Source organism: Macaca nemestrina, chromosome 13, assembly GCF_043159975.1.
Source record: "Macaca nemestrina isolate mMacNem1 chromosome 13, mMacNem.hap1, whole genome shotgun sequence".
NCBI classification, from domain to species: Eukaryota; Metazoa; Chordata; class Mammalia; order Primates; family Cercopithecidae; genus Macaca; species Macaca nemestrina.
In genome coordinates, this window is record NC_092137.1 from 114,322,796 (window position 1) to 114,349,509 (window position 26,714).

A 26,714-nucleotide genomic window follows, 5' to 3' on the forward strand; every position below is an offset into this window, starting at 1 on the left:
TGCACAGTTACATATTTAAATTTACTAAGGCAAAGAATTACGAGGAATCCACGCTCCCGTGACGTGAAATTATTTTGTTCATGTGCATGGACGTACACCTACCCTAAAGAAGCAGGTTTTATTGCCACACACCCAGGGCTTCAGGGCCCCTGATTACCGGTACCTGCGTCTGGGTCTTTGTGTGCACTGCCATCCTTCCTTAGCCCCTTCTCCACTGCTACTTAAGACATGATTAAAATGCCTACTCCAGCAAACCCCATGCTTCCCTGGGGCTGGGTGGGTTGCTTTCTGTTTATCTTCTCTGCAACAGAGACCTCTGCTCAGGTTCTCCTCACAGGGCCTTGTTAATCACAGGTTACACAGGGGCTAGTTTTTGGATCTCTCTCCCTCATGAGGTTGCAGATTTGAGGAGCCAAAAGCATCCTATGGGTCTTATCTGACCAGTTAGTCCAGCATCAGGACAGCAGGCCACATAGAAGTTTCTAAACAAGCAGAGACTAAATGTCTTAAATCATGGTAGAAGCCACAAATTTTTGGCTAGACTCAGAATTTCAGACATTTCCTAGATATCAACAGATTGTTACCAAGGCAAAATGAAAAGTATCACCACTGTGTCGTTGTAACTATTTATTAAGACATCAGGGCCAAATAACCCTGATTTAGTATCTGCATGTCACCTCTGACTTGGCCCATGCAGTGAAAACTTGACCTCTGCAAGCCTGTGTCTGACACACTGCCACAGTGAGCTCCTCTCTCCTCAGCCTGTCTGGCTCCACGGCTCCACTCAGCCACTACATTCTAGGGTCACTGTCCACATGTGGCTCTCTTCTCTCCTCAGCTGGCTCTTAAATTCCTCCCAGGAAAAGAAAACACACTTATAAATTTTTGACTCAAATAATCGAAGTGGTTGCCTTGAATTCTTCATCACCTTATTTATGAAAGCCTGATTGAGTGTCAATGGTGATGTTGTCTTGGGTGTAAATCCTGTTACTCGTAGCTTTATTCCATTTTGCGAAATAAGGAGAATTGGTATTTAATTGAGCTTCCACATGAGATATGATTGAATAATTTCTACTGAAACCCATAGGCATGCAACCATGCAGAGAGATATTGTGACCTCTGCCTCAGAATCGGACCATTAACCCTTTGACATCTCTGGTCTGTCCTCTGGTGTAGAATGACCACCAAGGGGAGTTCGAGGAAAAGCCACAGCAGGCTCTTCACCTCTGTTTTCATCGGTTTCTTTTTCCAATGTCTCTATTCAATTTATATAAAGAAAAACAGAGCCTCGGGGGTCTCTTCACACCTCTAAGTCTCTGTCAAGCAAAGAGATAAAGTAAGGGTCAAAGAAGGTGTGTGATAATGTAACGAAGGGTCCATGCCTTCCAGTAAGCAAAGGGCTTGTCCCAGTAATGTTTGTGCAAGTTCTCTCCTGACTTTAGAGGTCCACCTATGTCTATCGAGTACAACCATGTGGGTTCCAAGCATGTATGCATTATAATTGGGTAAATAGAATTCTCTTATTGAGGTGGCACATTTTCTCCTTGGAGAGGAAAAATATTCTTCAGAGTAGAGGGTCCTGAGGTCCCTGACCAAAGAAGTTCATTTTAAAAGACAACATCCACGGAGTTTGTGAATAGTCACCAAACAGACCAATTTAAAATGACTTTCGGCCACTTGGGTGAGTCAAACGGTGATGCCACTGCTCCTGCCTCAGTTCTGTAAGTGGAGAAAATGGATTTCCTGTAGAATTCTGGATGAGAGCGCTGCATGAATTCCCAGGGAAAGAAATGTCTGACCATAAGCAAAAGTGGTGTCAGGTTGGGTTTGGGGAATTATGGATGATTTCATAGTGAGGGAGAACAAATACAAGGTAGCTAGTGTAGGAGATAAAGCTAGTGGCACAAGCAGAGACAGGACCAAAGGGCATCATTCATCTAGCCAGGGAAACTTGTTCTCTCTCAAGAGGCTGGGGAGTGGTGGAAGCCTGGTGAGCAGGGAAGACATGGTCAGGCTCACGCAACTCTTGGCAGCCAGTGGGACAGGTATGCACAGACACACACTGCTGCCCGCCTGGTCACTGTGCTCTGGGTCACCCACCCTCTGCAAGTTCTTCAGTGAAGTTGGACATAACTCTTAATTTGCTTGGAGAATATGGAGAGTCAAGGGACTGAATGTTTTATTGTGCATGGCTGAAAGATAAAAATATGTAATCATTTCTGGAAAAACTTTTTTCCAAATAGGCCTCCTTGTGTGGAGTTGGAAGAAGAGTATAATTTCCTCGCAGACTATTCCTGCATGATTCGGGAACACTTCTTTAATATCCAACAGAGGAATGAGATGAAAACAAAAGGATCTGATCATGTGCCTTCCACCAGAGTCCACATCTTCCCATCATCAGATGCTCGGGTAAAAGCACGAGCCATCTCAGGTTAGACTTTTGAGAAGAAGACGTGATGTGAAGATTTCTGTGTAATCGATGCAGGAAGGAAGAGCTTCCAGGAGAAACTGGTGAAAGATGAGGTAAGCAGGCCACAGAAAAGGGGAAGCCAGGCCAGGGAGTCATGCTAAGCAAATGAGCATCCTCAGTCTGATCTGCCAGGGAGCTCTGGAGTATGAGTCAAACCTGAGAGATGGACTGACTTGGGGTACAGGAGCCAGTCTTCATACCTGACACTGGCCAGACTTTGGAGAGGGGAATCAGGAGCTGAAGGGCAGTTCTCTGCCCCGATGCAAGCCAGAGAAGCAGGGCCATCGAGGAAGAGGTGGGGGACACACCAACAACAGGTAAAGAGACCCAAGAAACTCTTGGCTAAGCAGAGCCATGTTTCCAACAAACTTTTCACCAACCGAGGTCTGCATATAGGCTGAGAAGTACAGTTTGGAGTCTGATATGCACTTTTTTTTTTTTCCCCTTGAGCATCTAATTTTCTTATTAGATGTGTAAACTTTAGCAAGTACTGAATTGTCTCCATATAAGAGCTCAGAGTTTCTATTTTGCAAAATGGGAATAACGATATTGCCTCCCTTATGGAACTGTGGGACTTAGATGACATGGAGTATGTATAGTACTCAGCTCAGTGTCTGCACATAACAAATGGTTAATAAATGTCCGTGAAAAGGAGAATTGAATTTCTTATAGTCATCATTGACTAAGTGTTTAATCAGAAAGCACGCAAATGGTGTGGATATGTGGAACTCCAAATAAGATTTGTCCTGATACTTGAGGGCAAACATACAATCTGGCTTTTTGAATTCAGATACCTCAGCTTCTTTTGATCTGAATTATTCAGGGAACCAATTCAACTTTCTGCCTAGTCCTGTTTTGCTTGGAAAACACAAATGCTGCTAACATTATGGTTCTTTCATTATACAAATCATAGAACTTCTCTGGGCCCAAGTTTCTCATCTATAAATAAGATAGTTTGACAAAATGATTTCCAAGTTTCCTTCCAAAGTTTACTATGACTGCATTATTTTGCACATGTCATTCTAGACGGAATTAATCGTAGGAAAATAAACGTTCAATTATACTGAAGGTTACAAACTTCTAGCCTTTACATTTCAAAAATATTTCACTAAAATTAGACTTCAGTTAGAAGTACGAAGGCAGTAACATGAACTATTTTGTTTCAGTGTTCTTTGAACCTATTGTTATTTGAGGTTTGAAACAAACAGTGTATCTGGCCAGGCACGGTGGCTCATGCCTGTGGTCCCAGCACTTAGGAAGGCCGAGGCGGGTGGATCACTTGAGGTCAGGAGTTTGAGACCAGCCTGGCCAACATGGTGAAACCTTGTTTCTAATAAAAAACAAAAAATTGGTCGAGCATGGTGGCACGCTCCTGTGGTCCCAGCTACTCAGGAGGCTGAGGTGGGACAACTGCTTGAATCCGGGAGGTGGAGATTGCGGTGAGCCGAGATCATGCCACCGTACTCCAGCCTGGATGACAGAGTGAGACTTTGTCTCAAAAAAACAAAAAAGAAAACAGTGTGAGAAGGGTGAGAATTATCTTAAAAATAACTTAAACAATTATAATCATTCCCCCAAAAAATTTGCAGCCCAGAAGAAATGTTTTCTGCTGTGTTGTTTTGACCTATGTGAAGGAAATTGTCAGAATGATAAAGCTCTTTATGGCAGTTATTACATTGGCAAACAAATAAAGCAGTCTTTCTTGAGATATAAAATACATAGCCTTTGTAAAATATAAAGATTCTAAGTGAGAGAAGCTCTCAAGCTAAGATATATTTATCCCCTTTAAAATAACCTAAACATAGATAGCAAATAGGGTAATGAGATTTGATCATTTACATGGTTCTAGAGAAATAAAAGAGGATATATAAAATTACATATGTTAAATTTTAATTTTGATGACTTAAAAACATTATGATTGGCCAGGTGCAGTGTGGCTCATGCCTGTAATCCCAGCACTTTGGGAGGCTGAGGTGGGTGGATCACCTGAGGTCGGGAGTTCAAGACCAGCCTGGCCAACATGGTGAAACCCTGTCTCTACTAAAAATACAAAAATTAGCCAGATTTGGTGGCAAGTGCCTGTAATTCCAGCTACTTGGGAGGCTGAGGTGGGAGAATCATTTGAACCTGGAGGCAGAGGTTGCAGAGAGCCAAGATTGTGCCACTGCACTGAGCAAGACTCCTTCATATTCTCACCAATAAGTAGGAGCTAAACAATGAGTACACACGGACATACAGAGTGGAATAATAGACACTGGAGGCTCCAAATGGTGGGAAGTTGGGAGGGGAATGAGGAGTGAAATAACACCTATTAGGTACAGTGTACACTAGTCGGGTGATGGCTATAGTAAAAGTCCAGATTTCACCACTACATAATATACCCATGAAACAACTGCACTTGTGTCCTAAATCCAAGAGATTTAATCATTTTTATGGTACTTCATTTTACTTTTAAAAATCCTCTCATGGAGGAATATGAGGTAAATAAGAATCTCTCCATGAATTTAAATTTTAGGCTTAAAATATGAAGATGAACAAACCATATCCATATTTAGGATACTAAACCTGTATTCTTAAAGTTGTTCTCATATTCATTTTATAAACACTGAGATACAGTCATGCATCTCATGCATCTCAATGCATAAGGATGTTTTGGCCAATGACTAAACATATATATGATGATATGTTTCCATCATACTGTATTTTTGCTATACCTTTTTAACGTTTTGATATCCTTTGATACATACATAATTACTCTGTGTTACAACTGCCTACAGCATTCAGTATAGTAGCATGCTGTACAGGTTTGTAGCCCGGGAGCAATAGGTCATACCATGTAGCCTAGGTGTGTAGTAGGCTGTACCATCTAGGTTTGTATAAGTATCCTCTGTGATTACACAACTACAAAATCACTGAACAATGCATTTCTCAGAGCATATCTCCATCATTCAGCATTGCATGTCTGTCTATATTTTTTAAAAATAAGTTTCAGAGTATGAGAAATTAAATTTTTTTTAGAAGCTCAAAACGTGATTTGCATTTTTAAAACTCTTTCATAGTTTGCCTTCCTCTACAATATATTCCACACATGGCCTCAAGAATCAGTCTTAGCTAGATAAAGAGCCACCTTGAGCACAAACATCAACTCCTCCTCCACAGAGTCCAATTAATATGAGCAAAAGATGATACAGACAGGAGGCAGGGTGGGGAGAAAATCAGTGTTGAAATTATGGTTGCATTAAAGAATTTTTTAGAAATGCAAGTTAGATATTGTACAGCTGGGCTGGATTTGAAGAAGTCACCAAGAGAAAGCTCGTACTTTTCCTCATATGGGGAGATGTACGTTTCCGCAAAATAAAAGTAGGGAATCTGGAAGAAGCCTAATTGCCTCAATTTGAAGGGGCAAGTGCAGGTCACAAACGAGATGGGCAGCACTCACTCAAAATATGTTTCTCTAGCTTTGAAATAACAGCATCTAAAAGTCACTGGGCTGGGTGATAAGGCATGGCTACATCAAGCAGCAGATCTCAGCGGGTCTGACAAGTGTTCCTTGTGCTTGATAGAGCCAGTGGCAGGACCCTGAGGCCAGAAAGGTGTCATAAAGGCATCAAGTAGTATGGTTAAAACAGGATCTGTAACTTCAAAATCATTAGGAAAAGTTGCTCATATAAATTATAGTTTACATTACCAAAAAAAGGAAAATAACAGAAAATAAATGGAAGAAGTAAATAAAAAGAAAATATCATAACACAAAGAGACCACGCACATCACTTATGATAATAGATGAAAATGAGTTAATGTTCTCTATAAATATCACATAAAGTGAATCACACAGAAGATAAAACAGAGGACAATTTTTATTTTAACTATTAAGGATATAATCACCAAAGAAGGCAATGCTTATAAAATTTATGGATATAATTGCATAGCATCAAATTATACAAACAAATATTTTCGGAAACACTGGGACAATTGGCCAAAAATTAACAGAAGTGAGAGATTTTGTCAAATTTTATGGATTCTTAACATCTCAGGCAAAATATTATTGGGTGTATAAGGTCTAAATCATAAAACTATTGCGATGTAATAGATACATAATTATACTAACATGACTATACCACACATTTTTATGTGTCTATGGACAATTTAAATATGATTATATTAGTTACAAAGCAAACCTCAATATAGTTCACAAAATAAATTCACACAGGTTGGGCACGGTGGCTCATGCCTGTAATCCCAGCAGATTGGGAGGCTGAGGCAGGTGGATCACCTGAGGTCAGGAGTTCGAGACCAGCCTGGCCAACATGGAGAAACCCTGTCTCTACTAAAAATATGAAAAAATCAGCCGGGCGTGGTGGCATGCACCTGTAATTCCAGCTACTCAGAAGACTGAGGCAAGAGATTCACTTAAACCCAGGAGGCAGAGGTTGCAGTCAGCTGAGATCATGCCACTGCACTCCAGCCTGGGAGACTGAGTGAAACTCTGTCTCAGAAAAAAAAAAAAAAAAGAATTATAAAATAAATAATTCATACATTCTCTAACAACAATGCAATAAAACTAGAAGTTAATAACAAAAGTATAAACAAATACTTGTAAAACCTTATCTTTTCTAATAAATGTAAAGACAAATAATGTGTGCCGAAGGGGTAGGAGGAAAGGCGATTATGAAATATTTAATAAATAATTACAAGCAAAGCTCACATATATTAAGATCTATGGTATGTTGCCACAGTTCTAACTAGACACACATTTGTAGTATAAAGTGCTTTTGATATTGAACAAGAAAGAATAAAATAACACAAATTATTCATATTAAAGTTAGAAAAATAAGAGTAAAACAAACCAGAAGTTAAAGAGAAAGGCATTAATACAATAAAAACAGATTCAATAAATAAGTCTGAGGGCTTTTGTTTTTTAAGAAAAATCTTATTTACAATCTTTAGCTAGTCTCTTTAAGGAAAAAAAAAAAAAGAAGAAATGGCAAGTATTCCCAGATTCAAAGGAAATTAAATTTATGAAGAAAATATAATGTACCATATTATGGCAACTGTTCCGAAAACTTGAATTAAATGGTCTGCTGTCCCCACTGATGTGAAATAAAACTTTTAATAGTATACTAACTACTTCTATGTTTTACATTTAATTCTAAAGTTTTATCCCATACCTTTAATCAGCCTGGCTTTTCTAGGTCCAACTTTACACTGTTTACAGCATGAAGTTACACACTATTACAACTTTTTAAGGTACTTAAGTGCTAGGTAGATCAAGTCTTCTTCATTATTTTGCTATTTCTAAGTAATCCTGGCCATTCTTACCCATTTCTTACTGTATAATAATTTTTGTGTAGTTAAAAATGTCACTGAAATCCTAATAAATGCATTATTATATTTTGGTAGTATCAAATTATTTGCAAATAATCTTTTAATCAAAATCATGGTATGTCTCACTGCTTCTTTGGATCTTATTTTAAGTCAGTACAGTCTTGAGGGTTTTTAAAAATATACATATTAAAAGTTGATTTTTAGAAATTTTTTTTTTGTGCTGTGGACTCTCTGTTTTCTTCTAAATATTTGACTATAGAAAACTACTTATTTCTATCTATTTATTTTATAGCTAGTCACAAACTAAAAACTCTTATCAATTCACAAAATTTTAATTTCCTTTCTTGGTTTTCTAGGAAGTAAATTAAATTATCTGAATAAAGAAGAAAGAGATATGTCCATCACTTCTATTCCAGATATGTTCTGTTTTATTTTCTTGTCTTATTGCACAAGCTAGAAGATTCAGGACACATTAAATATTAATAATGATAACAAGCATTCTTGTATTGCTGTGACTTTAAAGGGATGTATTTTATGTTTCGTTGTGATGTTTAATTTTAATTACTTTACAGCACTCTTTATGTTAGGAGAAAATTACATAATGATAAAAAGGCCAATCTGCAAAGAAGGCATAATGGTTCTAAATTTGTGCATACCAATTACAAAATGCCTCAAGCTATATGAAGAACAGTGATATAGCTATAAAGGGAAATAGAAAAATTCACAATCATAGCTGCAGACTCAATGACTCATTCTCAGTAATTGATAGAACTACTAGACAGAAAGTCATCTAGGATATAGAAGAACTGTAGAACACAGTAAAACAAAAAGAACACATACCAAGAACCCATGTTCTATTTTAATAGATGAACCATATCCTGGGCCATAAAACAAACCTGATAATTTTTTAAAAATGAAATCATGCAGAGCATGTTCTCTGATAACTATGCAATCAAACTAGAAATCACTAACAGAAACACAGCAAGAAAATCTTAAAACACTTGGAAATTAAGCAACACACTTCTAAACAAATTATGAAGAAAAGAGAAAATGTGAAAGAACATTTAAAAGACAGAACTCAATGAAAGAAAATTATGACATATCAAAATAGGTAGAATATAGGCAAAGCAGTGGTGAGAGGAAAATTCATAACATTAAATGCTTACATTAGATGAGAGGAAAGGTCTCAAATTAATAAGCTAAGTTCTTACATAAAAAAAAACTGAACAACGAAGACAAAATACACAGAAAACAAGGCAACAGAAGGGAATAATAAAGATAAGAGCAGAAGTCAATGAAATTAAAAAGAAAAAAATAGATAAAAACCAATAAAACAAAAAATGAATTCCTTGGGGATAAACCTCAAGAAGATAAATATGAACAGAGAGGAGACAAACATCATTAGTAACAGGAGTGAAACAAGAGATATTGTGGCAGATCCTGCAACCATTACAAAGAAAGAAAGGAAATACTATATAATAATTTATGTTCATAATTTCAACAACTTAGAAGAAACGGACTAATTCCTCAAAGCCACAAACTACCAAAATCAGCTCAGATGAAATAGACAAGCTGAATAGTCATAAATTATTAAATAAATTAAATTTGTAGATAAAAAGCTGACACACAGCAAACACCTTCTAGGCTACATGGTTTCCCTGAAAAATTTTATGAAATATTTAAAGAATTAATACCAACTCTGGCCGGGCTCGGTGGCTCAAGCCTGTAATCCTAGCACTTTGGGAGGCCGAGACGGGCGGATCACGAGGTCAGGAGATCGAGACCATCCTGGCTAACCCGGTGAAACCCCGTGTCTACTAAAAAAAATACAAAAAACTAGCCGGGCGAGGCGGCGGGCGCCTGTAGTCCCAGCTACTCAGGAGGCTGAGGCAGGAGAATGGCGTGAACGCAGGAGGTGGAGCTTGCAGTGAGCTGAGATCCGGCCACTGCACTCCAGCCTGGGCGACAGAGCGAGACTCCGTCTCAAAAAAAAAAAAAAAAAAAAAAAAAAAAGAATTAATACCAACTCTGCACAATAGAAGAGGGAACACTTCCCAACTCATTTTATGAGACAAATAATAATACCTGATATTAATACTAGACAAAAAGAGGACAAAAAATAAAAATTACAGACCCATATCTCTCATGAACTTGGTCATAAAAATCTTCAACAAAATATTGGAAAATGAATTTAGAAATGTATAAAAATAATTATACAGCATGGCCAACTGGGACATCTTTCAAGTATAAAACACTGGTTCAACATGCAAAAATCAGTTGATGTAATATATCATATCGCAAACTAAAAAGAAAAGTCATATTAAGACAGAGAAATCATTTGACAAATTTCAGTGACCTTTATGATTAAAACTCTTGAAAAAATGGAATAGAGGGGAACTTCTTCAGCTTGACAAAGAGCATCTACAAACAACCTATAGTTATCATCATATTTAATAATAAAAAATTAAATTTTTCTCTCTAAGATCAGGATCAAGGAAGGAGGTTTGCTTCCCTCATTCTTTTTTAACATAGAGCTGGAAGTTTTACTAATGCAATAAGAAATAAAAGGCATGAATATCTAAAAGGACAAAAAAGAATCTGTCCCTATTTGTAGTTGACATTACTGTGTACATAGAAAATTTCAAGAAATCACAAAAATAGCTCAAAGAATTAATAAGTGAGGAGTTCAGCAAAGTTACAGGATATAAAATCAACACAGAAAAATCGATGTATTTCTATAAGTCAATAACACAAGTAGAACTCAACATCAAAAATATAAGATGTCATTTAATTGCAACAAAGAAAATGAAATAGTTGTAAGTCTAACATAATATGTGTGGGATTTCAATGCAGAAAATTATGAACTACTGATGAATAAAATCAAAGAAGACCTAACTAAATGAAAATACACACAATGTTCATGAATCAGAAGACCTAACATAATAAAGGTGTTAATTCTCCCCAAATAGATAGATCTATGAATTTAGTGCAATTTCTATCAAACTTCAGCAATGGTTTTTGTAGACATAAACAAGTTTAACTTAAGTGGAAAAGCACAGCTCATAAAATAGCTAAAAACAATTCTGAAGAAGAATAAAGTAAGAAGATATTAAAGCCCACTACGTAATAATCCAAGACAGTGAAGTATTGGCAGAGGGATAGACACAGAAGAGTGAAAAGAATAGAGAACTCAAAAATAGTCCACACTAATATACCCAACTCATTTTTGACTAAGGTGTGAAAGCAATTCAGTAGACAAAGGATAGCCTTTTCAATAAACTGTGTTGGAGAGATTCGGCATCTATATAAAAAAAAATGATCCTCCACCTAAATCTCCCACCTTCTACAAAAATTAACTCAAAATGGATCACAAGTTTAAATGTGGTAAAATATCAAACTTTTATTTAAAAGCACAGGAGAAAGCTTCCAGGAATTAGGGCTAGACAAATAGTTCTTAGACACGACATCAAAAGCACAATCCATAAAGAGAGAGACTGATAAATTGGACTTCATCAAAAATAAAACTTTTGCTCTGAATAAACCTTGTTAAGAAGACGAAAAGACATGCTACAGACTGGTCGAAAATATTTGCAAACAAACAATCCAATTAGAAAATGGGCAAAAGATATGAATAGACATTTCACTGCAGAAGATATGCAGATGGCAAATAAAGCACATGAAAACATGTTCAACATCATTAGCCATTAGGGAAATGACAATGAAAATCACAAGGATATATTGCTACACACCTAGAAGAGTGGCTAACTGATATCACCAAATGCCAATGAGGATGCAGAGAAACTGGAACACTCATACATTACTGGTGGGAATGTAAAATGAAAATGAGTATGGAAGTTGATTAAAAGGCTAAACATAAGCAAACCACAGGACCCAGCAATTGCACTCAGTTTTAGCAACTGAACAATGAAAACTTACGTTCACAAAAAATTTTGTATATAAATTCATTCAGCAGCTTTATTCATAATAGCTCCAAACTAGCAACAATACGTAAGTCCTTTGACAAGTGAATGGCTAAAAACATTGCAGTGCATTCATAGCATGGTAATAAAAACCACTTGGTAATAAAAACAAACAAATTATTGATACATGTAACAACTTGAATGGATCTCAAGGAATTATGCTGAGTAAAAAAAGCCAGTCTCAGAAAGGTTACATATTTTATGATTCTATGTACATAAGATTCTTGAAAATAAAATGATAAAATCATAGAAATAGAGAACAGATTAGTGGTTGCCATGGGAAGTGGCTATAGTTATGAAAGGTAGCATCAGTGATCCTTATTGTGGAATTGTTTTGCATTTTGACTGTGGTGGAGTCTTATGAATCCATACTTATGACAAAATTGCATAGAACTAAACAAACACAAATGAATATCCATCAATCTAAAGAAGGTATACAGACTGTATTAATATAAATTTCCTGCTCGTGATATTGTACTACAGTTATGCAAGATGTTAGAAAAACTGGGTATATTATTTCTGTATTACTATTCTGTATTATATCTTACAACTATGTGTGAATCTATAATTATTTCTAATTTAAAGGTTTAAAACATACATCTTTAGAGATTTTTAGTGGTAATCATGAGGTTTTTCTCTACTGGTTTATATTACTAGATTTTTGATGATGAACTACCCATCACATTCTAGAATAAAGCCCAATGGCCTATGGCACTTTCATTTTTCTCTGTATTGCTGGATTTGATTGATTTGATCTTCTAATATGGTTTAGGATGTTTTACATCCATATGCACGGATTAAACCGTGTTTTGTTTTTGTGTTGTACTAGCTTTGCAAAAATAACTGGGAAACTTTCTTTTTTTTGTGTTCTGATTAGTTTATATACTTTGAAACATTTTTTAAAAATTCAACCATAATAACATCTGGACCTATAGCATTTCATGAGGTAATTCCTTGAAAACAGTTCCAATTTCTTCCATGTTTATTTTTATATTCAATTTTTCAACTTTTTCATCCAATTTTGTAATTTTATATTTTCTTAGATTCTTCAATATTTCCAAATGTATTAGTATGAATTTACATTTGATATTCAATAATAGTTTTATATCATCTTTTTATGTGGTAATAGATTATATCTCAATTCCATCACACTCTAACTAAAACTTGTGTGTTCTTGTATTTTCAATTTTAGTTTTTCCATATGACTTCTAAAATCACTAGTGACACCATTTTGGGGTAAGTAGTCTTGTAGAGTTCTTAATTATAGTAACACACTGACCAACAACACCATGTACGTATATAAAAATAGATAGAGAAACAGATATATTTATATACTTGTCGCTGTCTACCACAATAAATTCTAACTGGATAAAAACTTGGAATAGAGAAAAAATATAAAGAAGAAGTTAAAAAGTTTTTGCAGAAATGCAATTTACTTGAACTCTAGTTGGGGGCTTTTCTAAGCATCAAAACAAAGGAGAAAACAAAAGAAAGATTGCACATTTAAATGAACCAAAAAGTTCTAAAATATATGTATATTAAAACAATGTAGACATTTCAACAAATCACACTGGAAAAAATAGACATCTATACACCCCAAAAGTAAACTTTATCCATATATCTCAACATTGGAAAAAATTAACTCAAACTGTATTATAGTCTTAAATGTGAAATGTATAAAAATTACACAACTTTCAGAAGAAAATACAGGAGAAAATCCAGTGATTATTTTAGACAAAGATTTCTTAGATACAACAGTAAAATCGCTATCTAAAAAAGAAAACAATACCTGAGAAATTGGAGTTCATCAAAATTAAAAACTTTCTCTGTCTACAAGATCCTTTTTGTAGAAAAAAAGGACAAGCCACATATTGGGAGAAAATATTTTTAAAATATGCATATGAAAAAAGACTAAGTATTAGAATATAAAGAAGTTTCAAAACTCAATAATAAGAAAACAAGAAAAAAAACAATTAACAATGGGAAAAATATTTGAATAGACACTTCACTACAGAGACCGATAGATGGCAAATAAGCCCGTGGAAAGATGCTCAAAGTCACTAATGATTAGGACATATCAATTAAAACCACAATGAGATACCACTACATACATATTAGAATGGCTAAAATTTAAAAAACTGATCATTGTAATTGTTGAGGAGGATGTGGAGGAACTAGAACTCTCACACTCTGCTGTTGCAAATGTAAAAGTTATACAAGTATTTAAAATATTTCGCGTTTTTAAAATAAAGGTAAACAAATTCTTGTCATATGTTGCAGCCATCTTTTCTAGGTGTTTATGAAATAAAATGACAATGGAGACGTAAGTCCACAAAAAACTTGTACATAAATGTTCATCCCGGTTTACTTGTAACAGCCCAAATCTGGAAACAACCCAAATATCCATCCTGTTTTATGGATAAACAAAATGCAGTGTATTCATACAATGGAAATCTATTCAATTATAAAGAATCGTGGACTCTTCACATATTTGCAACAATATAGATGTTTCTCAAATCATTATGTGTATTCATACTGTATGCCTAACATTTAAGTCATCCCTCAGAACTGTTCTGTTGATAATGATTCTCAGATTAAAATTGCCAAGTGAATAAAATCAGCATTCCTGGGTAGAAATCAGTTTTGTGACCCTCTACAGTCTGGAAATGCTCTCCCTCTTACCAAGCTCTTTTCTCCTGATACTGCTTTATTCTTCTGAACCAAATTTTCCTTTCTGCTTAAGTCACCCTTGAAATATATTTTTCTGTCCATGGACAACTCTACATTTTCATTCTTAGCAGAACAAATGTCCTAGTTTCAATATCTTTCTTCAAAAAATATCGTGTTTAAAATCAAGCAGTTCGAGTTTCTCCATGTGAAATCACTTATTGTAAATACACTTGGCCTTTTGTATCTGAGGCTTCTGCATCCATGGATTCTGTATCTGCGGGTTCAACCAACCCCAGAGGGGAAACACAGTGTTGAAGTGTTGGGACCCACAGATATGGAGGGCCAAATTTTCCTATCTGTGGGTTTCAAAGAACTCACTATGGGATGTGAACATTCATGGATTTTAGTGTCAGTGGAGTTAGGAGGGTGTCCTGAAACTAACCCCTTGTGGAGACCAAGGGATGACTACAGAGAAGTGCATCATTTTAGGATTCTTGCTTGATTTATGTTGGTTTCTCCCTGTTGCTTCCACCTGCCTCTATATCATTCCTTTATTCAACAAGCATTCCAAACATCCTTTCTGTGTGCAGTCAACTGTTCCAGATTATAGGGATACAAAGCAGACTCAAACAGGATCCTGTTTTCTGAAGATGGGCTTGTCTATCTCAATTGAGACCCAAGGATAGCATCAATGCCCAGAAAGCTTGAAAAGGATAGTGGAGTTTTTGGTCCCAAAGGGTTCTACCCTCTAGACTTTGAATGCTGTGGACAATCCACCAAAACTAATGTCCAAATATCCAGGAAGTGTTTCATAAGAGAAATACAATACACATGGAAATAAAAAACACATCTGAAATGTATCACTAAGCACAGAGATATGCTTCAAAGGTAGGCTGAAGAAGGCTACCTTAGTCTTGGAGAGTCCCATCATAATCTTCCTTATGTCCCCTGCAACGTGGCACCTGGCTGAGATCCAGTGATAAAGGATTCTTTGATTTCTGGTTCTGGAATTATGGTAAATTAGATAGCAGGAATGACCTCCTGGCACAGATAATGAAAAGCCAAATATAATTTAATGAAGATTCTTTTAAATATGTGAAATATGAATTCTAAAATGTAAACTCAGCAGGTACCAGAAATAAAGAGAGTGGAATAGTATATTAAGCGGACTAGCAGAACATAACCAAATTGTCAGCATAGAATTTCAAATACTGATAAATAATCACTAGGGACTAGGTTTGAAATTCAGACATTTTGAGACCAAGATTCTGATTGCTTATCATTCACAGGCATCATTGAAGAAGGGCTACCTCAGGAATAAAAATTTAAACCCCAAAGAAAGTAGAAAGATGCAAAAGAGAATTTAAAATCATGCAGACAAAAGCATTTATAAAAGTATAATAATGGAAAGAAGAAAACAGGTATCAAGGCTTATGATAAGGCTATAGTGAGTGAAGCATAGTGCTACTCATGGACAATCACACAAGTAGGCCACTGGAACAGAACCGGGAGCTCAGGGACAATGTGCACCCACCCATACACACAGGAGCTCAGTACAGCACAACAAAAGCTGAGCTGGGATGCCAAATAAGGAGAGGGACAAGGGACTTGTTAATAAGAGGTGCCAGAACCACTGGGAGAAAAAGATATAGAAAAGATAAAATTAGATCCCTACCTCACACTATTGGCAAAAATATATTGCATATGGTGTATTTTAAATGTAAAATCAAAACTAAATATTTCAGAAAAAAATAAGAGAATATTTTTAACATTGAATTTAATAAACTGTCTTAAATAATAATAAAAGATACTACAAGAAATGATTGATTCATTTGTCTTCGTTTTTAAAGCGACATAAAATATAAGTTCAAAAAACAAATTTAAACAAAAGCCTATATAATCTTTAAAGAATTTGTACCCATTATATCTTAAAAACATCTTCAAGAAAAAAAAATACATATAAAGCCTTAAAAGTCAGTAGGTATATGAAAGAAAATACATTGATGAGTCTAAATTAAGAGAAGGTGACAATGTGATTTAGGGGAAAGAATACAGGCTTTGGAGTCAGGCTGACTTGGAATTAATACCACATTAACTGTGTCTCCGAACTATGATGGAATGGAGCTTCAAAGCCTGAATGACTTTATCAGACAAAATGGAGACCACAACAGTACTTCATCAGATTGTTTGGAGGGAAATTATGACCATTATGATATTATATTCATTTAACAAACACTTTCATAATTCTTACCATGTACCAGGGTCATACGTGCTGCTATTGTTTTCTATTTTAGAGACGAAGAAACCAAGGCACAGGGAGTCTAAGGAATTTATCCAAGTTTATACAATTAGTAAATGGCAGGTCTCAAATTCAAACCAGAGTGTTGACTCGGACCTTGGAGCATGTGCCCTTAACATACTCTCAATATGTGTGCATGTGTGTGCCCATCTATGTACATATACATACACGTATGTATCTATGTATATACTATCAAGACTAGTGCAAGTTTGTAGATTAGAATTTTTTCAATTAAAAGGTTTTGGAGATTTGCTCTATGAAAATGCTATGTATTTTTGATTTGCAAAATGGCTTTTTGAAGTCATTTGGGGGTTTTGCTCTGGCAGTCTGAAATGTTCCTCTTAAGAAATACATACACAGTTGTCTCAAAAAATATTGTTATCAAATTAGAATCAATAAGAGTTGAGTCTGAAAGATCAGATTTTATTTTTCTAAAAAAAGGGAAGTTGGCAATTTACCTTAGTAGTTTAGTGGGGGAAAAAAAAAATTCCCCTTTTCTTTATTAAAAGCAGAAAGCATACTTTTGAGGGATTTTTTTTTCCAGCTTTCTAAATGAGCTTGTGTGGACAAAAATGCTCAGGAGTACAGACAGTACATATAAAAGGCGATTAGCCATAGAGCAGAGGTGCTATTCAGCCCTCCCTTCCCCATCCCACAGGTCCAGTCTGCTCTCTGGCCTTCACCTCCAGGTCACAAATGTCTTAGTGGTACCTGACTTCCTTTCCATCCCTACCTTCTGCAACCTGGGAAATAATTTGGGGTCTTTGTTCAAACTTTAAGTACAACCTTTACATCAATTGTTAAAGCTCGTAGATATTTGACTTGTAATAGCATTAACTGTGATTTGTAGGATGAATGTCTTTTTTTTTTTTTTTTTTTGCCTTGTCAAAAAAATTTAGGCAATTTTGAGCTGATGGAGCCTAAATATAGAGATCTACTCTTGACTCTGAGACAAGACTGAAACATGGTTTGTTCGGGGTGTGTGTGTGTGTGTGTGTGTGTGTGTGTGTAGGGAGATGGAGAGGATGTCTTAGAAGGTATAGAACATATCTGGGCCAGCGCCTTCTACTGCTATAAACATGATCCCTCTCCTTTGCACCCAAGATGCCTGGATGCTAGGGATGTTGTGTCCATGCCCGTGAGGTCACATATCTCCTGTGTGCACCTGTCCTGTCAGCATCAGGGCCAGGCTCTGGTCCCCACGCAGCCTTGGAAGGAGCAGTGCCTGGCGAGGACGTTCCCACAGCAAGGCCTCTCCTCTGCAAATAAGACGGGAGGGGCACGGTGGGAAGCCGCGGGCACCCAGGCTTGCTGGAGACGCTAGGGAGCCACAAAGTAAGAAGACAAATCAGATCTCTGATTATTTATAGCTCTTTCTGTGAACAGCTTTCTTTCTTCCTAATTACCTTGCAGCACCATAATGAGTATATATGCCGTGCCGTCCAACGTGTCAGGTTAACAGTGTGGGGCATTCTTTCTGTCTACGGTGTAAGCAGGACATGGATGATTGTTTTCTGTCATTTCCCACCCTCTCTGCCTCATGTGTGCGCAAATGGAGGTCAAAAATGGGATATAGCACAGTTGTTAAGAACGTGCATTCTGAGTCAGAAAGGCCTGTGCTTGCATTCTACTCTATGTCTTAATGTGTGACATTCGAAAGTTATTTAACCCACCCTTAGTTTTCTCATCTGCAAAACAAGGAAAATAGTAAGCACCTCAAAACATTATTGGGAGAATTAATAGAGACAATGCAGTCTAAGTGCCTAGCGCATAGTAAGTACCCAATAATAATAGATACTATCAGTAGCAATCATAAGAACTCCTTTTACAGGATTATATGAAACATTCAAAGAAACGATTCCCTGTTTAGCGATAGACCCTGGCATGTTAAAATGGAATGTGATTAAACTATAAACTCATTTAAACCACTGTGTGATTAAAGAAAGAACTGACCAGAATTGGAGGATCAAAAATAAGGAAATATACTGAATTCCTAAAGTTTAAATGTAGTGATTTTGTTAAAGTTACCTAAAGAAGTGACTCACAATGGAGGAGAAGTTTTATCCATGCAAAGACAGAACTGATTCTTAATTTAAGGCAGTTTTAGCATTATGATCGGTACTAATTCATGTTCTCTGGGCAATTGATATTTATTGTACCTTCTCCTTTTTTTTTCTAACCCCATGAAAGATGAGATTTCTAAATAAAGACATGTTCATAGGGACGGAAACAACCAAGAAAACCAAGGGTTAGAATAAATTGCCAATGGAATAAACCAGTTACTTGCATTCACAGATACAGTGTCCTGCAGTTAGACAGAATCCATTATTCATGGGTTAATTTATTGGAACAAAGTTTTGGCACTGCAATTTTCCCTCATAACTGCCCATATGAACCATCGGGCCATGTTTCCTTCCTAAAAATCAGGATGCCAAAAGTAAGACATGGAAGGGACAGGTAAAGGTGAAGCGGATGTTCAACTAACATTTTTGTTTTAAAAGTAGAAGGAACAGAGATTTCTGTAGCTTGTTTGAAAAGCTAAAACTTTCAGCTCTCTGCCAACAACCACAGCTGAAACTGACAAGGCCTGACATCTCCTCTGCTTTTCCTGCTCCCATTTTCTATGAAAATACTGTAGACACTGGATCAGGAAAGACAGTGGAGGCTTAAAATAATCACTCTTTCAATTTGCCCCCTGTTAGTTTCCATAGGAAACAAAAGTGGGAGCTGTAGCCCGCAGCAAGCAACTGTCTTGTTAGAACCCTTCCTTGTCGATTCAGCTGTGGCTGTTGGCTGAAATCTGAAAGTGGCATTTTTCAAAAGGCCCTTTGGCTTCTGAATCTATGGAGTTTTCACTTTGGAAAGCAATAAAAACGAATGGAAAAAAAAGTGAAAATTACTTCCAGCGCCAAGTTTTCATATACCTTAGGATACTATTTTTCATGCAAAGAACTTTTCATTTCTCTACCTAGTAGTTTATGTATGAGAGCTGAAACCCATTTTATAAAAGCGAAAAGATACATCAAAAAATGAAACTGCATCTTTGGAAGGTTATATCCTGGGTCTTGGATGTGTGCTACCTTAACCGTAAACCTTATCGTGTGAAATTGCTTACATAAACATTCCTTTTAGGGAGGGAGCTCAGTTTCCGTTGGAACACTATCCTAGCTTCCTTCATATTTTACAAACACATTCCAAGTTGCTGGACAGGCTTCCACAGAAGAAAGGTAAGGAGAATTTACAGAAAACACAGCCAGCTACAGAATTTAAAATTGTTTTTAAAAAATATATTTATTTAGGAAAGAATATGATTCAAAACTTTATAATGAAACAAGACTCAAGTACTAATTCTTACACAAGTTTAAAAAGAAAGAAGCTTCAGAATCATCCTGTGGAGTGATGCTTTCACTGGGGAGAAAGCATTATATAAGCATGCATCATTATAAATTTCAGTAAAGTGCAGTAGTAATTGCATCTTAGATACAAACTGTTATCAAAAATCTGTAAGGTTTGAAAATATCACGCAAAGGTAACTTTAGCGGATATATCCGGGCTTCTCTGGTATTGTCATCAATCTATAATATGTTCCTTTAAGAGGGGAGAACCCCACTTTATTGGAAGAAGAAGGGTGGAAAAAATATAAGGTGGAAGAGATATACTATACACATTTACCCAATTTAAGTGGAGGGTAATCCCTCAGATACATGCTTAACCCAAAGAGAAAGCTATCAAATACCCTCAAGCACGCTGTCTAACATATCTGTGAAACCCTATGCACTTTCACTTTCCTTTTGATTTTTCACCTGCAGCATCAACAACAAGAATCAAAGCAAAAGGATGTAGCTCTGATTATTTTTTTAAACTCTGACATCAAGCACATTATAGTTTTCACATTAAAAAATTTTTTTTTTAACTTTTGAATATTTAATACCTAAAAATAGTGCTCTTTAACTCATTTCCTACTCCCATCACCTGGGGGCATTAGTGTTCACATATCTTGCCTTTTCTTTTCTTTTTTAATCAAAGAAGAGGCCATTTTTCATACACATTTGTATATTTCTCTGTTTTAGGGAATTTTTTTTTTTTTTTTAAATAGTCAAGGCTTGAGGTTGGAGCAGAACTGAATATCTAGATTGGCATGTGAGAGCAGTCTTGCAAATTGGAAGTTACAGATTAAAAAAGAACAGATAATTCTGAAGGAAAATTACTCTGCTTAAATACATCAGAAATCTGGTGTTTCTTTCAGGGAGTTGCTGAACAGTGTGTGTATCGGTAGGATTGTAATGATGGGAGCACTGTTCAGCTTGCTTACTCTTCCTTCATAACTCATTAATGCCTTTGCCATGGGTTCTTTACGGGGCATCCATTAGAAGTGTACACTAATAATAGTTTAATCCCACTACACCCAATTATATATCCCCCTTAACCAATGTCTGCCTCCCTTTCTCTCTCTCCCTCTGAATTATGTCTAATAAAATAGAATATGCTAACAAAGAGGATTAAAAAGACAACAAGCGTCTCCTTTCCCAACGTTAAAAATTACAAATAGTAACCATAATGCAACAAAAATAGCCGGAGAGTGGGCAGAGGTGGATAATGATGAGCAGAGGGGAGCACCCGCCCATCACCCCACCTCCTATCATTAACAACACCACACCTGACAAAAGAAAGGAGAATGCCTGCTGGAACAAAACTACATAAACACCCAATATTTTATTAAACAACCCATTTTAGAACTTAAATCATTAAACTGCATCTCCATGGGCTCTTCAGAAGGACTGTCTGAGAAAAATAATGGATTGTCTGCAAACTTTTATCTTAGCTATTGCCTCTAGAGTTGTGCTCTTTAATTATTAAAATGTAGTATTAATGAAACATGCAATCCTGCAAAGAAAACTACTTTTATCATTGCACATGAAAGGCAAAAATTTAATATATGGAATATACTGTATACACATTACAAATGTATTTGCATCCACCTTCCAAATAGCAAGCACCCCCAACTTCCCCCTCCCCTCCTTTACAGCTGCTCAATCTGCAAGAATGTGCAGAAGTAATTTATCTGAAATGGCCACTATTGTTCTTGATTCTGATTTGATTCCAAAAAAGCCAAATAATAGAAACCATTTTGAACATCTATTTTGTGCACCTGTTGTGCTGCATTATGCTACTCTGCCATTTCCATTTACGTCACATCTCTTGACATGCCTTTCATGCACCGTGCTGCTTTGCTCAACAAAAATCCAGGATGCTGGAAACCAATGCCATTCTTATTTTATTAACAAAATGGCAATGGCAAATGCTATTGGATGACGGCTTTGGATGCAAACAGGAGTACATCGACTTAACTCCTAGCCAGGGTGAATTTCACTCATGTTAAGTAGATTTAAAACAACTGAACAGCCTGAGGGGACTCAACAAAAGTATATGATGTTAATATTGTTAATGATTCTGTTACGTGGGCAAAACAGTAAGACTTTGGTGGTTTCATAATTTTCTTGTTGCTTTGGTCCTAGGATCCAATGTGAATTGAGAAACCGACTAGTTTTTTCACTCCACTGTATGTATGGCCTGGTTTCTTTGGGGATACTGCAATTGCAATTTTTTAACTGTGGACCCTCACCTTAATTTTCATATCAATATTGTAACTCTGGCACTTTCAAATATTTCCTTCTAGTTTCTTAGCTTCTCTGTGTAATGCACCACAATTACAGTGATAACACAGACTCACAGTGACCAAAAAGTTTCAGTTGTGACTTTCTCTGCAAGTGGACTTTAAGCTTTGCATAGCATCGACAGACACACAGATTGTGACGCAATCAAATTACCCAAGCCTCCTTTGCTGTCTGTCAGGTCCATTATCAAGCACATTTCACGCTGTGCAGATGCTCTCGGTGCTCAGGTGTGTACAGACACGTCTACTCTATCAAATGACCATACTGCCAAGATTTTCCAGCACTGAGATGTTACGGTACCTCTTTAAGGTATCAAGAAATCTGGTATGCTTCTTCAACGGCATTAATGAGTCACATAACGTGGTTCTTTTAAAAAATCTGACAATGATGAAAATTATCTGACTCACAGAATCTTAGCATGAGCAGGGACCTGTGAGGTCAAATCTGGCTCTGTCCTAATGTAGGGATCAATCCCTTCTTCAACATCCTTGACAGATGTTCTTCCAGGTTCTGTCTGAACTTTCCGTGGAAGGGCAAACCCCTGCTTAACAAAGCAATCTGCTCTATTTGTAAACAACCCTAATTGGTAGGTAGTTTTCCTCTACTTTGAGCTTGAAATCTGGTCCTTGAAGCAGAACTGACTAACATGCAGAAAAGGTGATGCTGCCCGTGACTAGCTTTATGGGTGTGGGACCCGCGCAGTCACGCAGCGCCCCACGCTAGGTTTAATGCTTTCCCATCACTGTCTTGAAACTCTTAATCATTGTTGAACAAGGGGCCCCACATCCCCATTTTGTGCTGGGCCCACATATTTTGTAGCTGATCCCAACTCTGGCAATGAGTTAAGATGGGGGACTGCTCATGCTCTTTCAGGAGCTCTGATGTTATTATTATTATTATTATTTTTTTTGGTCACATGTATATCTTGTCAGCAAAATTACATAATCTTTTTTGCACGTATTTGGAAAGCAGTTTTTAACTAGTGAATTTTATCCACTTTCGTGTGCTTCCTCCCTTGCATCTGCCTTCCTCCATTTTATTCACTGTGGTGCCAGGATGGGGTAGGAATACAAAACTTGACTAAACCATAGTCTCTGACATTTAGTGTTACTAAGCTTCTCCTTGCTTCACTTTTGAGATACTGACTCAAATCCTCCCTTGTTAACCACAAGTAGAAGGACATATTTTGACTCAGTTAATCAGAGGATAAGCTAAGAAGTAGCATGGAGTCAAAACACTTTGTTTGAATGTTGATTCATGCTACTTACGGGTTCTGTGACTTTGGAAATGACACTGAGCTTGAATGCCTCCCTTTCCTCATCTGTAAAGGACAGATAGCCACACCCGGGCTGCCTATGACGGAAGGCTTCCGCTAAATTTGAATGAGAGGACTACAATGTGCAGTAAGCTGAAGCTTTGCTGACCTTTGAAGTAAGGTCTCTCAGGGATCAGCCTAGAGGCTCGGTCTCTCCATCCCAGCACATTTCAAAGGCCACGGAGACACACCTGGGAACTCTTATCAGTTGGAGATGCTCGCAGTGAATGCAGGCCTTGTGTTATTGTTTTTTTGCTTTTTGTGTTTTTTTGAGACGGAGTCTGGCCCTGTCGCCCAGGCTAAAGTGCAGTGGGGAGATCTCGGCTCACTGCAAGCTCTGCCTCCCGGGTTCTCACCGTTTTCCCACCTCAGCCTCCCGAGTAGCTGGGACTACAGGCGCCCACCACCATGCGAGGCTAATTTTTTGTATTTTTAGTAGAGACGGGGTTTCGCGGTGTTAGCCAGGATGGTCTTGATCTCCTGACCTCGTGATCCGCCCACCTTGGCCTCCTAAAGTGCTGGGATTACAGGCGTGAGCCACACGCCCGGCCGCCTTGTGTTACTTCTTTGCTTTGCCAGCTGCTCTTCAGATACCGCATATCATCTCACAGGCAAATGGAAGACATTCCAGGAAGACTTCAAGGAGGAGCAAAGCTACTAGAACCTTTGTAGATACTGAGACCCATGCATGGGTTTGTGAGTGAGCCCTTTAAAACTTTAACACATGTTGGTAAAAGGGTCCAATAGAGAGAAAGCACAATTCATGCCGACTGCAGCCAGGGCTGTTTGTGGAGTATCTTAGTGGGGGTGGAGCATGTGTGAGTCACATGGAGAAGTCAGAATTCCAAGAGATTGCGGGAACATAAACGATGTCCTGAAACATAAACTCTAAACACTCTACCTGTCAATACAACAGTCAGTATGGGGGTATCTCTGATTTCCATTCCTAAGGATGACATCAAAATTTTTACGGGACATGAATATTCTGTTCCCATTTGAAGGCCTGCTTCAGCAAGTATGATGGAAAATACACTAAGTGGTCATGATTTTCAAAATATATTTTTACGAACAAGTTTATTATGAAATGTGAACTGTACTGATGCATAGCTTCAACTTAACTTTTCTTTTACCAGTCGGTTAAATAAAACCTAGCTATAATTAAATCAACTTATTTTTTGTTAATAAAAATTGAATATTTCTTAAAAGGTAAAATTAACATCTGTGTGCTTTGGAATTGAAGTTATGTTTACATATAAACTAATATCATCTTAAAAAGTAAATTACAATGTTCAGATCTGGGAAAAAGAATTATCCCCTTAATTGAACATAAGAAGTAAGCATTTGGAAGTGTTAATACTGGATATATCCATTGGGAAGGTAAATTTGAGTGGCTGAAATATTTCCAGGACTGTTGCTTTTTCTGCAGTGAAGCTTGTTGGTTTTGCTTCAGATAAATAACATTGCTTAGAGTCTGTATTTTGACTTTAGGATTCCGTAACTGATGATCTTGGAATTTCTCAGAATGTGAGCACACACTCATTCTTCAGGAGGCTGGAATCTTAACCAAAAGCAATCACTTTTATCAAAGCAAATCACTTGCTTTCTTATTTTGTAAATTTAGCTCATCAACCAAGCACCTCTTTTGTCAGCTTGGCCGAGAATGGAGAACAGATATGGATGTGGTGTTTTTGTCCTTCCTCTCCAGTTTGGTCTGTCTTTGGCTTATGATGTAGAAACTGCTGCGAGCCTTGGCACACTCAGAGGGTAGTGCAGTCACAGCGCCGCTTTCTGGAGGTTGGCCGCAGCCTCATGGTCAGGATGCGTTATCAACTGCTGGGCACCTTGATCTCAGAGCAGAGGTAACAGTTGATCTCAAAATATCATTCCTGATAAATAACCACCATGTGGAGCTTGTTTCAAGCAAAAAGTTTAAGCAATACGTTGAATGTGGCCAAGTGCAGCGGCTCACGCCTGTAATCCCAGCGCTTTGGGAGGCTGAGGTGGGTGGATCATGCTGAGGTCAGGCGTTCAAGACCAGCCTGGCCAACATGGCAAAACCCCATGTCTACCAAAAATTACAAAAATTAGCCAGGCGTGGTGGCACGCACCTGTAATCCCAGCTACTTGGGAGGCTGAGGCAGGAGAATTGCTTGAACCGGGGAGGTGGAGGCTGCAGGGAGCTGAGATCGCACCACTGTACTCCAGCTTGGGCAACAAGAGTGAGACTCTATCTCAAAAAAAAAAAAAAAAAAAAAAAAGGAATAGTTTGCATGTAAGTGAACTCTGAAACATACATTTCCTTGTGTATAACCACAAGTTTCTGAGGAAATTTTCTCCCAAAGGGAAAAAAAAGATAAGTTTTTTTTTTTTTTTTTTCTGGAAAATACTCGTTTCATGTGTGAAACTAGTTGGTAGGAGTTAGATATTTTTATTGACTGACTTAACTTGCTGAGATGTGTAATCAAGAAAAAACATTAAACTCATAAAATCAGAAAAAATTCATTGTGGGGAGGAAATGGGAAACCAGAATGGCCCATGGAACATGTAAGATACAATTGTAATCTCTTCTCTTAACTCTCCTGCTTCATGCATACGCACTTGTCAAAAGAGAAATTGAAGCCCTGCATTATGCTTATGTCTTCTTGCCCCAAATTACCTTCTCTGTAGACCAAGGATTACTTCTGTAATCATTGGCTACTGGGCAGGTAGAACAAAGGTGAAGGAAGAAGGGGCCTGTTGGCATTCGGCTTCACAGAGAAGACCATTTGACTTAATAGAGACTTTCAGGGCACAAGCTCTCTCTGCCCTCAGCTTGATGTTGTGACTCTCCTGTATCACCTCGAGATATGAGAGGCTATGGGGTGCTACGTGTCTGATTTTCATCACTCACGTATCTGGCTCCTACCATCCCCTCAGATCAACAATTTATATACAGGTATGCGTTAGCTCATGTCATACTTTTTCTGGCTTTCTTTTGAAG

General features: G+C 37.3%; 1 long non-coding RNA gene across 2 annotated transcripts in view; it reads right to left on the minus strand.

Annotated features, from left to right (window-relative positions):
• LOC105490149 (uncharacterized) overlaps window positions 1-26,714 on the minus strand; it is a 57,757-nt gene that overhangs the window by 23,186 nt on the left and 7,857 nt on the right. Inside the window, exon 3 of one of the 2 annotated variants that reach the window (XR_011612080.1) lies at window positions 15,353-15,449. The exons of the other annotated variant lie outside the window; for it this stretch is intronic. This is a non-coding gene — a long non-coding RNA (uncharacterized lncRNA). The remainder of the gene's footprint in view (window positions 1-15,352; window positions 15,450-26,714) is intronic. 2 annotated transcript variants of the gene reach the window in all.